We start from the raw sequence: 16,428 nt of genomic DNA, 5'->3' as shown, positions 1-16,428 counted from the left end.
AATTTTGCACCCACTTAATAAATATAAGTTTCCCATTTTGCCAATTAAACTTAACACTATTTAAAATGTAATGCTACTGTATTCTTAAAACAAACTTTCAAAGAATAATGTTCTAAATTTTAGAACTAACAATAACTTTCAGAACTCGAGAGAAAACTCCGGAATACCTCTAAAAAATGTGTAATTAAATTCCACCCTTAACGCTTACCATAAATTACACCAAATTCTAAAGCGTTACTAAGATAAGTTCCAAAGTTGCTAACTAAATCACAGTAAAAACTGTTTAAAAATGCATGAGAATATGAAAGGGCGTAAGCCAAAGGCCTCTTTTCAGCTGTTACTGAAATATTCAGGTCAGGTTCAGATACTGCTCGTGTACCAGTTTCTTTAATCGACGATAGGAGGAATAAATTGTTTAAGTATAGAAGGGGGCTCGTGGCTAAAGTTGCATGGATTGATCGAGGTCTAGCTACGGGTGTTCATCTATCTATGTCATGAGTTCTTCCGTAATTTGGAAGACATTCAAAAAAAACCCGGTTGCCATTTAAACGTTTGACAGTTGTGACGGCCAGTTATAGGTCAGATAAAGTCTGATAACCAGTCTTACAAAGGTGTATCGTGTTGCCCTAGTGTGTCCGGGTTGACAGGGTCAGATAAGTCCCTAGTCGTTCCATATAAAGCACTGGTTCTTAGCTGCATCCGATTAGAGTAGATACTTATTCTTACGCAGATGGAAGATGATTTAACTTCTAACTGTCCGAAACGCCTTAGATACCTGAAACAAGATAAAACACCGTGAATGAAAATTTTTAAATTACATTAAAATTGAAAAAAAAATGGTGTTGTAAGATAAATGCAACCCACTTACGAAGCAAAAAAAAAAAATAGGAAAAACCTTTGGAATATCGCTATGCGAAATAAAATATCCATAATTGGTCATTTCCATAATACCACTTTCGTATAAAGACTCATATAGCTTTTTACAACAAAATAGTTTCATGTACTTACCGGAAAATGTCCGAAGTTTAACCCAATTAAGGAATTAGCTCACGTTCCGTGGAATAAGTATAGGTTTTTGGTTAAAGGGTCATTTTATGGCGAGGGTACTCTCATTAGGGGTGTATTGTACACTCCAAGTAGGTTGGTATCGTATATCTTAGTGGCTGGTTCGTAGCACCTATGTAGTTCAAAATTACGGACTTATTTTGCGAAGTTATAGACTTTATTTTGTTAAAGTATAGTTTCTAATATTGAAAGAGAGAAGAAAGAAAAATGTTTAGTGACACAAAACTGAGTACAAAACCAAGACCAACATAAAATATGAATTAACTGATAAAACTGCTAAATTAATTAACTGATTATAGCATTTTATACTATCTATGTCTAATAGACATAAACTAAGTACTGCCTGAGCTTATGCTTCTGAATATTATCAACTAAGAAGTTGTTAGTAGAGGAGACAAAAACCTTTGATTTGAAAATATTGGAATCGTCAATATCTCTTCCAACTTAGGGAAGTATGGTAGCATTTCGTAAAAAACCTTGTTTTCGCATTAATGCACCATTTTTTATCATGGTTAAATACATTATTTTTATTTCCCGTACCTATAAGTTAAAGCTAACAAGTGCCTCATTTATCTGAGGGATGGTACTAGAGGTCGATATTGATAAATAACTTTGTTTCAGGATATAAAGTTAAGTGTGTGTTTTTTTTATACTTTTTGGAACCACAATAAATGGGCTGTTAATTAATACTGAAGTCTCTAAGATACAGTGCGTTCAGACAAATAAATAATAACTCTTCGATATAATAATATCTATATTAATTAAAACCCATTTTTAGACTCCTTATTTTTTTTACTTTTCTTTATAAAATTCGAAATAAGTAATTCTGCCCAAGAGAGTAATAAACGGTATTTAATTATAATGAATGTAAGTTGATGCCTACTGAAAAAATAAAATCTTAAAAAACTGAAACATTTAATTAATGGCATAAGAGGTGTTTTTAAATAAAGTTTTCAAATGATTTATGTACCTATTGCTTTGTTTTTAATGTACTTAATAACGGTTTCTTAAATGGCAACTTTTCAAAATACTCGAATATTTTTTGCAACACACCTAACATTAGTGAAAACTAACTTGATGATGACAAATGTACGTCCTGAAAAACAGTCTACCTACTCTATACATTCCAATCCCTGCTTCCTCCTCTCCTATTTTGCATTCCCAAACCCGAAATTTTCATTACACTCCATCTCCATATTATTCCAACATTTACTGAGGGAAGTCCCTTAAAAAAACTCCCAAGATATATCGTCACAGGCCTTCCAAACGGGAATTTTAATAAAAAGCCACAGATGCTTAAGACATTTTTTACTGAAGTTTTTAAAGGACAAAGTTTTTTATGTCGTATATCTTTAGTTGTGGCTTAAAAGGGAGGGATGAGTTATAAGCCATTGTCTCGACAGTTTTAATAGTCTCCTAAAGATGGTTGTTTTGATAAATAAAGATCTTGCAGATTTTATTTTTGCACCTGCTTAAAGGACCGCAGTTATGATCTGGATTTTGTCTGTGTATGTATTACTAGCTTCTGCCAGCGGTTTCACCCGCATCCCGTGGGAACCTCTGCACGAACCCGGATAAAAAGTAGCCTATAGCCTTCCTCGATAAATGGGCTATCTAACACCGAAAGAATTGTTCAAATCGGACCAGTAGTTCCTGAGATTAGCGGTTTCAAACAGACAACCAAACTCTTCAGCTTTTTAATATTAGTATAGATGGTAGTCACAAATTACTAACAAAACAAATGATAGGTATACCGAAGATTCAATATACATGGTTTCTTTTTCATTCCATTGAAACTTTATTTCACAACCTATTCCATTGTTCTACGATATTCAATTGTTAAAATCCAACTACGTCAGATTTAAAATTGGAATAATGACACTTGAAATTCCAGAGTTGGCCAGTCTATGAAAGTCTATGAAGCTCTCGAAAAATTCAGGAGTCATAGACCGCTATTCACAAGCTGTATTCAATTGATGATCAGACAAATTACGGCAGTGCAATCAAATCTCAGATCTCGGAATGTCAACAATCTTTTGTCGACACTAATAGAGATGTAAACCTGTTTATTTTTGGATAATACTTTTCCGCGCGATTATAGTTTATTCTGCGAGCAACTTTCGCGTATAAATGAATTTTAATCTGAGAGCGTAAGAAAAGTGAAAGGTCACCGCTTTTGCAAATATGTAATTAAAGTCAATATTTTTCGTAGTACACGTTTAAGGAGGAATGGACAAAAAATATAAAAGGCGAGGCCTTAAGAATTTGCTGTAGGCGATACTGATTTGTAATTAATATGTTTCAGAACAACGAAAGTTTTAATAACAAAAAATTACAGCAACGTGAAGTATGATTACGTTGTTGTTAATTTTCTTTACACGTTTTTGAGAGAACCGCGAAAAGACAGATATAGCTATAGTCTTCGAAGTTCTTGACTTGATATAGGTTTGTAGTGATAGTTTCATAATATGTATTGATAATGATGTTACATATCTAATTGACGGCATTGCGTCCAACGTGAACCCTGGGAGTACCTACTGAAACGAAACTCATTAGTGTGCGGAAGCCATCAAACAGGCCTGAAAAAGCAAGGCACAAAAATATCGACCTAACCTTAAAATATCTTTACTAAAAATCATCATCATTAGCTCAAAGCCAGGAACCTATTAGATTTCATTAATTAAATATACTTTTTGCGTGGCTTACAAATTGGAAAACCGGCGGCAAGTTCAACTTAGTCGTAATTTAAATTCAATTTGGGAAGCTTTGGAAATCACTTCGTTAGTTCGTGAGATCAAATCTTAAAGAAAATTGCGCTCTTGCTTACTTTAAATGTTGTTATTAGTTTTAGATTAGATGTTAACTTTTAATTAACCGGTGAATTGAAAGGGAATTATTGATATCCTTTTAATAACTTTCCTTGAGAAAAGACGGGTGTTTTCTGTCAAAAGTTCTAGTTTCGTAAAATGATCAGTGATATAGTTAATGGGTATAATGGTAATAAAGAACTCTGTTCATGGCGCTGTATGGATGATTGGCAGACATGCGGCAGCGGGTCAAGCTCTGTAAATTTACTTCGTATTTTTATAATATTTTTTTACTAATAGCCATGTATGGGATACGACTTTTAAAACCGACATACGGATTGTGTCGTTTGTAAGTATGCGCTTGTTAGAAGTTGGTACCCAAATAAAATAAAAAAAAATAACAGAAATCGTAACAAAAGTTTTATTTTGTTTACAAATATAACCAAAAACTCTATTACTCACTGATATGTAAACCACACTACTATTTATTACATAATCCACATTATAATAGCAAAGAACACAATTATTTTGTAGGTTACGCAAAGATTAACAAAAAAAGAAAATACTTATCTGAATATAATATTATGTAGGTACTCAGAGTCAGATCTAACCGACAGGGGGTAGAGTAACAACACTGTTCACGTCTCAGGAGCAAGTGCCCGTGCGCCGGTCACTCCGCCCCTTTTATACCAAGTAGTAAACAACCTCGTCACTCCACCCCACCTCTGACTACCGGTTGTGACGTAACACATACACTTAATTTTAAAATAAAGTAGACAATTTGTAAAAATAATTCTCACATTATATTAATCACATTTTAAAGTAATTAAATACCATATTTTTGTAATCACTTAACACTTATTTAAATTATTAATTTGGGAACATCTCACACGGCCATTCTGAACATTACTTCGCTCTCGAAGTGATCTTGAAACTATTCTTCATCTGATGAGTCGTTGTCCGTTAAAGCTGAAAAATAAAACATTGAACTTGTCATGATTGGTTCCACTATATGCTGGTTATAGTGTCTAATCCTTTCACCAAGTCAATTACTCCAGCAATGCAAACTCATATTTCATAACACTTCATTTCATAGGCTGGGCTGTCGTGATCAGTCCCACCATGTGCTGCATCATGGTGTCCAGACATCACACCAGGCCACCTTTGCAGCACCAAATGATTTATCATCAATGATCACCATAATTGTACAACAATATCAACATCTCACATGGCCTTGTCATTCTTGTCGTGTTGGGTTTATACACCCAACACCAAGTTGACATGTACCCCATTTTAAACCCATGTGTATTCTTAACACTCGACTCACACACATACACACACACACACAGACATACGTATCTTATTAGTGAGCTCACTACATTAACAACTACCATTCATCTCTCAAAAATAAATAAAGAATATCATACCTTGTTCAGCTATTTGGTTCTCTTCAGACCATTCGCCTTGCCACTTTCTCAGTTTTTCTTTTGCAATAACGATGTTGTGTAATCGGCCTTGTCCACGTAATCGGTACCTGTCATTCTGGAGTATTTCTATAATTTCATAAGGCCCTTTGAACTTGGGACTAAGTTTGCCGTGGCGGCGATGGTCCTGACAAACATAGACAATGTCTCCCATTTCATAATTTATATTATCTCGTCTTGTAGTGTCAAAGCGTGATTTGTATTTGTCTGCTGCCGATTTCATTTTATTGTATGCCAAAACCCTATCAGCCCTAACATCAATTATTTGATTTACATTAGACGGGCTAGGTTCCTCTATATCAGCTAGTCGAGCCTGTACGCTGGGAATGTTTGAATCACGACCAATTAATAATCTCAAAGGTGAAAAGCCTGTTGTTTTCTGTATGGTTGTATTAAGTGTCTGCTGAACTTTATGTAATGAATTCGGCCATTCTGTCTCATTATTACAAATAGTAGTTAGCATGTTTATAATTGTAGCAACGTATCGTTCGACTTGTCCATTACTACGCGGTGTACCAGTTGAAATCATATGGTGATCAACATTCCATTCTCGGAACAAGTCAGTTAGAGTAACATTGGAAAAATTAGTGGCCCTATCTGTAATTATTTTAGATGGGATTCCAAACATAGTTAAAGCATCGCGAATCACTGTAGACATTTCCTCACCACTCATAGTTTTAAGAGGCTTAAGAATACAATACTTTGTGAAGGCGTCAATGATTATTACAATGTGCTTATAACCTTCACTGGACTGAGTAAAGGGGCCTGTGCAGTCCAGATGTACTGTGTGAAACGGTATTGGCGTTTTATCAATAGGATGTAATAAGCCTTGATGCGGACCACTGTGAAACTTTCCTTTAACACATACAAGGCAATGTGAAATATATTTTCTAACAAATCTGTTGATACCAGGAAACCAAAAAGACTCTCTTATCTTTTGTAATGTCTTTTCCTGACCAACGTGACAGTTCTCATCATGGTACAAACGTAGGATACTGAGCCGACTTCCTTTAGGTACATATGCTTTCAGTTTGTGGTCTATTGGACACTTATAGTATAACAGGTTATTTTTAAACACGTATTGATCATTTCCAATATCACCGCTTTGTACTCGGTCAATTAAACTTAGTGTTTCGGGATCTTTATTCTGAGCTACCTCTAACCAAGAAGAATGTTCAGTTAACAAATTAATATGAAGAGGAGCTTCTGAGAATTTTAACTTTGAGGCAGTGGATGTAGCAGGATTTCGGCTCAAATAATCTACATGTCCAACATAAATACCTCTTTTATAAACCACCTCGAAATTAAAATCCTGCATGTAGGTCCACCATCGAGCGACCCTGGGAGATAGGTCCTTTTTGTACATTGTTGATTTAATCGCGTTGCAATCAGTTATAATTTTAAATGATATACCTAAAAGGTAAACACGGAAATTTTTTAAAGAGTTGTATACTGCAAGTGTCTCCAACTCGTATGAGGTGTATTTGGACTCTGGTTCTGTAGTGCGACGACTAAAATATGCCACCACCCTATTGTTTGTACCATGTTTTTGGACGAGCATGCCACCGTATCCAATGGAACTTGCATCAGTGTGCAGCTCAGTTGGAAGCGAAGGATCGAAGATAGAGAGGATGGGTTCCGATGTCAACTTATCTATAATATATTGACGAGCGGCGTTTTGTTCATTACCCCATTCCCAATTCTGTCCGTTTTTAGTTAGCTTAGTTATACAAGCCGTTTTGGACGCAAACTCAGGTATAAATTTCCTGAAATAGCTTGCTAAGCCCATAAACTGCCTAACCTGCTTTACAGTTTTGGGAATGGGAGAGTTGACCAAAGCTTGAACTTTTGTTTCACTGGGTCGCACACCTTCGGCCGAAATAATCCAGCCTAAATATTCTATAGATGTTACAAAAAAAACGACATTTCCTTAAGTTAATAGTAAATCCAGCCTTAACAAGTGCTGCCAAGCATAAATCCAAATACTCTAGGCCCTGTTCAATAGTTTCGCACGGTAAAAGTAGGTCATCTATGTAAACCCTAACAAACTTTAAATCTTTAACTGCTTTAGATATGGCGCGTTGGAAAACTGAGGGGCCATTGCATATCCCAAAAGGCATTTTAATATATTCATAGTGCCCATCAGGGGTCACAAAAGCTGTATATTTGATGCTATTTTCAGAAACTGGTATTTGGTGGAATCCGTTTTTCATATCAATAGATATAAAATACTTTGCCTTACCTAATTGATCAATTTCGTCTTGAATCATGGGCAACGGATACCTTTCTTTTTCAATAATAGAATTGAGTGCCCTATAATCGACACACATGCGATCACCGCCGTCACGTTTCTTCACTAATAATACGGGACTCGCGTATGAAGAATCACTATCTCGGATGATACCAGTTCGCAAAAGGTCACTTACTATATTCTTTACTTTTTCACGTTCTAACGGCGCTAAACGATAAGGACGATAGTTAATATTTTTATCTGTTTTTAATTTTATTTCCAATTTACCCGTATTAACGTTTCCAATATATTCTTCAGTGGGTAGTATTCGAGGGTATTTATTAAAAATTGAAAAAAATTTATCTTGCAATTTCTCATCTAGATTTTGAATACTTTCCGAAAGCAGATTTTGATTATCCTCTAAATTATTCTTACTTAGATTAACTATATTTTTACGTACCAATTTTGTCCCAGATGTGTCCGTAATTATGGCAATATCTGCGTATTTGACAACATCTTGTCCTATAATACAATCATAAACAAAATCATTTGATACTACGTTTAAATCTAATTCAATGCAGACGTCATTAAAACGAACCGGTACTGTTATTCTACCAAAAGTATTTACGTGACCTGAACCTATACCATCCAAACGTACAGTCCAAGGGGAAACGTGACAGCCCAATCGGAATGCTATGGATTCTTTTATGATTGAACAATTAGCACCAGTATCGATTAAAGCATCTACAGCAATATCATTAATGTAAACTTTGGTAAGTTTTAAACCTGACTGGGTCATGCAATTTACAGGTTTATTATTCTGTTTCTCGCGATCAACTCGCTGTTTTGTCCAACACTTTTCTATACTATGGCCCTCTTTTTTACAATAACCACATTTAAGGTTTTTATTACTCGTGGTTGGAATATCTTTTGATTTAGGCCTGGCATCACAGTTCGAAACGTTTTTATTATTATTTGAGTTTTTTGGGCATTGAAATTGAATGTGACCCTTTTGACCACAGGTGAAACATTGTTTGATAGCAAAATCTGTACGGGGTTTCTTGGCTGAACTAGTACCGGAATCGTCTACAGTCGAATTTTTGTCAAAGGGTCGTTTTCTAGGATTTTTACTATAACTAGAGAAGAGAGTAATTAATTCGTTAGTGGTATTCACCGAGCTATTAAAAGAAGCCATACGAACATTCACATCGCGAACCCCCCCACATACAAGCTCAATAAGCTGTTCTTCAGTAAACGGTACTTTAGTCTTTTTAAGGAGCAAGATCTTTTCTCTGGCATATTCGGCGTAAGTTTCTGCAGACTCAGAATTGTACAAAACAGCTTTTGTCAACTTTTCAGTTAAATTCTTTTTGGTGGGAAAAAGGGCTACTAAATCTTGACGAAAAGTTTCCCAATCGCGATGTTCAGGTTCCCATGACTCAAACCAAGAAGAAGCAGAGCCCCGAAGGGCCTTACCAGCCTTTGCTACCATTTGTAGGCTGCTCCAGTTGAATTCGGCACCGAGGTCCTCGATATTCTTACACCAGCTCTCGGCGCCATTGTGCATCTTTTCTGGATCAAATGCGGGTAGTGCTATATCATCTTGACGTCGATTTGTAGAAATGGCCATCTTGATGGATTCCAACAAAGTTTTTACAAGCTCCGCGTCCATGGTTCACACTGAAATGTAAAAAAAATGCTTTTAGATATTTCAGCCTAGCGAGTAAGTATCCCACTTCTGATGTTAGAAGTTGGTACCCAAATAAAATAAAAAAAAATAACAGAAATCGTAACAAAAGTTTTATTTTGTTTACAAATATAACCAAAAACTCTATTACTCACTGATATGTAAACCACACTACTATTTATTACATAATCCACATTATAATAGCAAAGAACACAATTATTTTGTAGGTTACGCAAAGATTAACAAAAAAAGAAAATACTTATCTGAATATAATATTATGTAGGTACTCAGAGTCAGATCTAACCGACAGGGGGTAGAGTAACAACACTGTTCACGTCTCAGGAGCAAGTGCCCGTGCGCCGGTCACTCCGCCCCTTTTATACCAAGTAGTAAACAACCTCGTCACTCCACCCCACCTCTGACTACCGGTTGTGACGTAACACATACACTTAATTTTAAAATAAAGTAGACAATTTGTAAAAATAATTCTCACATTATATTAATCACATTTTAAAGTAATTAAATACCATATTTTTGTAATCACTTAACACTTATTTAAATTATTAATTTGGGAACATCTCACACGCTCGGTTTTGCTGTGCGGCGATTGTCAATTGTTTGCTATCGCCCGTACGAATCGAGAGGTGTCGCTCGGAACCTCTTTATGTGAAAACACTATAGGTACATCGTTGAGTACCCCTATTTGTCAAGGAAGGCAATAGACTAGAATTTAATCCCTTTGGACGTGAGTGAAACCGCGGGGTAATATTTGTGTCAAAATATACCCCTATTCTAATATTTACGTCATATATTTAATATCCAAAAAGTATCATTAATCATCGTTTGGAAACAGGAAGGGCTTTGGCTCGAAAAACTTTCAAAACAACAAAGTTTTTTTCAGGTTTTTTATTCGACTTTCATTTGAAGGGCGTTGTTGTTGTTATAAGTTGTTTTCAACTTTATTATAATAGTAGTTTTGTTATTAATCTGTAGGTAATATCGGGTCTATTAATGTTTGAAGACTGGGTTATGTAACTCAGATCGTTTGAAAAGTATACAATACAATTTTGGAAGGCAAAAAGGAAATTAGACAACTGCCAAATTAAAGAAACATTTTGTTCATAGCGGGTTAAGAATGTCAATAAAAGCGTTCTTATGTCCGAGGGAAGATACTTAATTATAATGAAAATATCTGTTTCAATAATATGTGTTACAAATTAATGGTTAAAAAATGCTTATTCAAAACTCATTTCCCAACAATAAAACCTTTAAACAGTAAAAAAAAACCTGCAACCAAAAAGGCCAGACAATCGAAAATGGAACACCAAACCGATTTCTTCGATAAATTCCAATTTCGAATTCGTACGGCGCTCCACCGCGGGGAATTAACGCACTTCCATTCTAGAACAATCTCTGAAAGAAGTTCCGAGTCAAATAGTTATAACTTGTTTAACAATATCCGTATTGCGTCTTCATTGGATTAAATGAATTGTTTTTGAGATCTTTGAGTTATTGAGACTGAAAATGGGCTGTTTTATTTATCTAGTTAATATTGAAAAATCATACACAATGTACTGTTTTTGCAACTTGATAACAGAAATGATTCTGAAAATCCTTTAAAAAGTTCCGCTTCCACAGCCAATAACCAACAATGTAGCGTTAAAAAACAAATATCTACATACAATACGCATTTATTTGAATGTCTACCTATTTTCATGAAACAAACTATCATTTTAAATGAGAGAAAACTGTATATTTACCGTTATATCGTACTCAAATATCCGTGAAATGCTACCGCAGTGAAAATACGTTGTATTTTTGCAACGCCACTCAATGCTTTTGACCCATTTTTAACCACAGCTAAAATATCATGCACTCAGTTGATGACATCATAATTATAAATGGATCAATATGACCTACCTCAATAATCCCAGAGTGTGTGTGGCCAAGTTTAATGAAAGCAGGAAAATAAAAATGTGTTTTTTTTTCGCATTTTTTTAAGTTGGAAGCTTATGCCTTCTTGAGGCACCATTATAGACTTGTTCTGTAATGTATAGTTATCGGCACGAATCTTGAGCTCTGACCTACATCTGCGCAGAAATGATTTAGTAGCAGTGATTCGAGCTTCTTTCAAAAAGCTCTCTACGCTCTCTTCAAACCTTCTTCAAACTACTGTATGTCAGCCCTGTAACTATAAAAGCCTTACAAACAAAAGAATAAAACCACTAAATTATAAAACAAAACCGAGAAACAACAACACTAAGCTTAAGCCAAAAATAAAAACAATCAAAGACACAACTTTTGGTATTGTCCGTCCCTAATAAATCTATTTGATTCCGCTATTATTCAAACTGAGACTAATCACGACAATCCCTTTTGATGTATTGCTGGCGACCGATTTAATTCCACTCCACGAATGCTTAACGGAATTTGAAACACGGATTTTGCAAAACTCCGCCGTCGAATTTCGCCCGCATCGGGCCGACCTCAAAGCGCCCCGTGTTAGATTTTTAAAGATAGTTGAAGTATGTAGATTGTAGTTTGCTATTTGTTAGATTTTATCAATTTAGTTTGACCTAGCTTGGGATGCCTGTGTTCTGTAACAAGCGTGGCACGATCTATTTATTCTAGATCTCTCTGCGATCATGTTGATTGCCGTCCCATCAGGCTATCAGACGTTCTACGAAAAAGCTTGAGCATTAATATTCCTCGCTGACGGTTGATCTACAAGAGCCGCCTTGGTGATCAATTTAGGTTACACTGAACCCGCTTGATTCTTAGACATTGTCAATCTTTTAACCAATTAGAGAGTATAATTTAATTATGGTGATGGGTTGGCCGATATTTTGATGAGAAGATCGTCATTTGTTGCCTAAAAATAAATCGCTTTCACAGTAATCAGCAGGAGGATGTCTAAAAGGTTTCAAGTTCAAATCTCAAGGCATGTTTGGCAAAGTTATGACGATATTGACAGATCAAGTGCTTAATGTAAAATCAGGGATTAATAAATCACTCTTGTTCGAGAGTCTCTCTTTGAAGTGTCGTTCGAATCTCTCTTGAGATGCTGATTTCATGTTGAGATTTTATGAAAATTTTAAGGTGTTTTTGTAAGAGGAGTATTGATAAGTAGGTATGCTTTAATATACCAAATGATTTCTTTTATATTTAATAATATGCACATAATTAAACTGACAAAGACAGTATCTGTTAGAGACACAAAATGAATATCAAATTTATCTTTGTAAATATTGGTTGATTAATGGCTGAATAGAATTTCGAGCAAATTGGTACGAAAATTGGCAGTTTTTTTCCTCGGATAAATAGATAGATGTATTGTAAGTAAACGCAAGAAAATACACATCAATTTTCTTTTCCTTAGACAAGGTTAAATCCGTTCTCTTCAAATTCGTATTTTCAATATTTTCTTATAAAAGAAAGTGGGCCATCAATTATCATTAAAATGTGATCACAAATAATTGCCAGAAGCGTTGAGAAAGAAATTATATTCCAACACAAATGTCCTTTGGATGGATATTTTGTGAACGACAGAATAACCAATTTGCAGTTTTGGATATTGGCTTGCTGATTTGATGATGATGACAGCCAATGGATGAAATTGGGAGATTATTGGCAAATTGGCGGGCCACCGTCCGAACTAAATGAGTGAAGAGTCATGAAAAGGGTAATGTTATTACTTTAATTAGATCTCTACTGAAACAATACATTGTGTGGAGTGGCAAAAGCTTATAAAATTCTGCTGATCGGCAAGAATATATTTGGTAATGCATACCTACTACCTTCCTTGGACCCATTTTTTTCAAAAATATAGTCATCAGTAACTCAGGCATTTTTTTTGTATACAATATCAAGTAAACTTCATTCTCAGATCCCAGGAAAATAATTTTAATTAAAAATACCTCTTGAAGCCATCGATTGTAAAAAGCAAAGATTATGTTTTGAGCAAAAAATAGTTCTGAACTTTTCGATGAAAGCCGTTAAAACCAGCGCCCTGCTTATTTTGTTTTTGTGCATTTTCCAACAAAACTGGTTATCGAAGTGGTTCAGTTTATCGGAAAGGTAAAATAACTTGTTTAATGCTGGATAGTTATGTCGAAACTTCTTGAATAATGGATGTGACGAGAGACGGAAATATCCGATATTCTGAGCAAGTTACAGAAGGAGTATGCCCTTGTCCAGTAATGGATCACGGCTATTTGAAATGGATACAAGTCTCAAATTGTCATCAAATATAAAATATTAAAAAAAACCTCCTGTGTATCTTAAAAACTGACTGCAAAATAGGAGGAAGTTCTCAATTCTCAATTTTTCTACGTATGCTCGTTAACCGGTTACTCAAACACGACTGGACCGATTTTATTTTTTATGTGATCCAGTCATTTTATCCCAGTCAATAATTTCTTAACGGTTTGACCGAAAATCAGAACTGTATCTACGGCTATTGGCGACTCCGCGATTCCGAATAGATTTTCACATTGTTTCGAATCCGATATTGTATTTTTTCGTCCACCTTAATATTTCCGGGGACGGTTTGCGCTGACTTTTGCGAAATTTGGAATGAAGCTTTTTTGAACATATGGGTACATTAGGACCATTTTTTTGAATATTTTTTTCGTACACGTGTACAATTTCCATATGTACCTAATCTGTAGGTTTTTTTAAAGCATCAATTAAACGTAAGAGGATTTTATCAATCACAAACTCGTATCTAGCTCCTTCATAAGGATTTGCAGCTCATAGTATCTCTGATGCGGGTTACCTACCTACCAGAATTCAATATTTTAATCCCCACAATGATGAAGTAGTTTTTAGGCACTTTTTAGGCTTTTTACTTTTTAAAACTTTAACTTATTAACTTTAAAATACGTGATAAAGATTTTATTAATGTTCAAATAGTAATCACGCATTCGGGTCATAATATGCCTCCAACAATAACTGTCCCAACGGATTGATATCAGCAAGTGACTTCTTCAACAAATCCAAAGTACTTAATAAAAATCTCATTCCCAAAAAAGTCCAAACAAAATATATTTGGGAAAGTGTCCACGTCGTGAATGAGGGAACGGCCGCGGGGCCTCGTTGACGCAATCACACAGAACTAAATCACTGCGACTAGAGCGCTTTAGGGCCTCGGACTTGTGGTAGAAAAGTGCAGAAGTTCTAATGGTAACAAAACATGAGAAGTGTCAAAAATTAAAGGACAAAGGAACGCATTCAAGCACGATTATCTATAAGATTCACTCTCCTTCTTTTTATTAATATTAATACCTGGATATGATGTTAAGTTTCCCTTGCAACACAGGTGAAAGTCGCGTCGAGCCGCAAGCGGCCTTTGAGTCAAATAGTTACTGTATGGGAATGTATGAGATTGCTCTCCACTCGCTCTGACAGACCCTACATTTCTATCCTGTGACTAATGGCTAATCAGGCATTGCGACAGTCACCTGTTTCGGAGGGCCTACCTTTCTGCGTTTATGTAGTTTCTTAATTATTATTTCCTGATGATGGGTGTAAAATTGAAGAAGTGTCCGTCTTCTATTAGTAGAAACCTTTCCTCAGCCTGCCTCAGCATTTCAGGGTCACATTAACTTTTTGAAAAACCAATTCTTGATTTTCTGTGTTTCATTTGTGCAGTGAGACATCGCTTTAGGGGTGTGAATATTTAAAAAGGCCCGCTATGTATAGCTGCGGTCTAATACTGTGAAAAACGGAACGTATTTGCTGATGGAGGCTATTTGTGATGGTCAGGGAGTGGAAGTAAAGGTGACACTGAGTGAATTTGTAAAGCTTGCTGGTAGTTATCCAATTTGTGGTAATAGGTAGCGTGACAAATCATAAAGATAGAATGACGTTTTACTATAGGTACATCATGTTTGATGTGATAATTTTTTGGCTATGCAGGACGATATATTACCACAAAATAAGTTAGGGCAAAAGAATATGATTTTCTGTAAAGCTTCTTTTTAATGTATGTATTGTACTTATACTTAGTTCTCGCTTAATTCAATGGCAGATAACTTTCGAGAAGAGAGAAACGAGTAACAGATACGCGCATGTTGCCTATACCCTATGATGGGTCGGGTTAGTTTAATTATTATCTCTATATTTTTCACTCCCAACAGCGCTTTATAGCCTTTTACGCTGGCCACTTATAGACACGGTGTTACGAGTGACACTGCTCAGCCGCAGGAATTGACAGTTAGCCGTTCAAAAACAACCGAGCGCCTGTGAAAGCTCTGTAACGGTGAATTTCCAACCAAAACAGTAGCAACAACTCAGCCAGGATAACATGAAATGTCAATCTACATAATACAACGTGTCACATACATTTTATTATTGTACTTGGTAAACATCAGACGGTTCCTCACTTTATTGTGCCGTATAAGTTGTGTGCGTTGCATGAAAATACACTCAGGCTTTGTTCTGTGGTAAATGGGGGTGAGATTAATTTTATAGTTAGGTGGAAGACATAGCAATATATACCTCTATGCCTTTTAATATACTCCATCAGCTCCTCAGTTGCTTGTCAAGAATAATATTTGTACTGTAATGTGAAAGAATATAATATAGTAATGCATGCGGAGACGACCACCACCCTAGGGTACCACCACCAAGGGGTATTCCCCTTGGTTAGACTGGTGGTGGTGGTGGTCGTGACTGGTGGTGGTAGTTACCCGGGCAACCTAATAAGGTTGCCCGGGTAACTGGGTTGAGGAGGTTGGATAGGCAGATGCTCCTTGTAAAACCCTGGTACTCAGTTAAATCCGGTTAGACTGGAAGCTGGCCCCGCCATAGTTGGGAAAAGGCTCGGAGGATGATGAATGCATGCGGAGACGAAGTCGTGGGCAGCAGCCAGTACTTAATAACTTTGTATTTTTTTGTATTTTAAATATGAATGATTTATATTATGATAGAGCGTCAGTGAAAAAGATACTTAGGTTAAGTGAAAAAAATAATCAAAGAAAGTTTGAAATAGTCCATGTATTACGTAATTCAGAGCCCCATTGTGAAATAAAATAATTATCGTCCAGACAGTTATTCAATTATTACACAATATTGAGTAAAATCCATTTTAATCATTAAGGATTGTTTTGACACTTTATGTTTCAAAAATATACTGAATGTCGTTGTAATAAT

This window comes from Helicoverpa zea, chromosome 23, assembly GCF_022581195.2.
Source record: "Helicoverpa zea isolate HzStark_Cry1AcR chromosome 23, ilHelZeax1.1, whole genome shotgun sequence".
NCBI classification, from domain to species: Eukaryota; Metazoa; Arthropoda; class Insecta; order Lepidoptera; family Noctuidae; genus Helicoverpa; species Helicoverpa zea.
The sequence above is the reverse complement of the archived record's forward strand: the minus strand, read 5'-3'. Positions refer to the sequence as shown.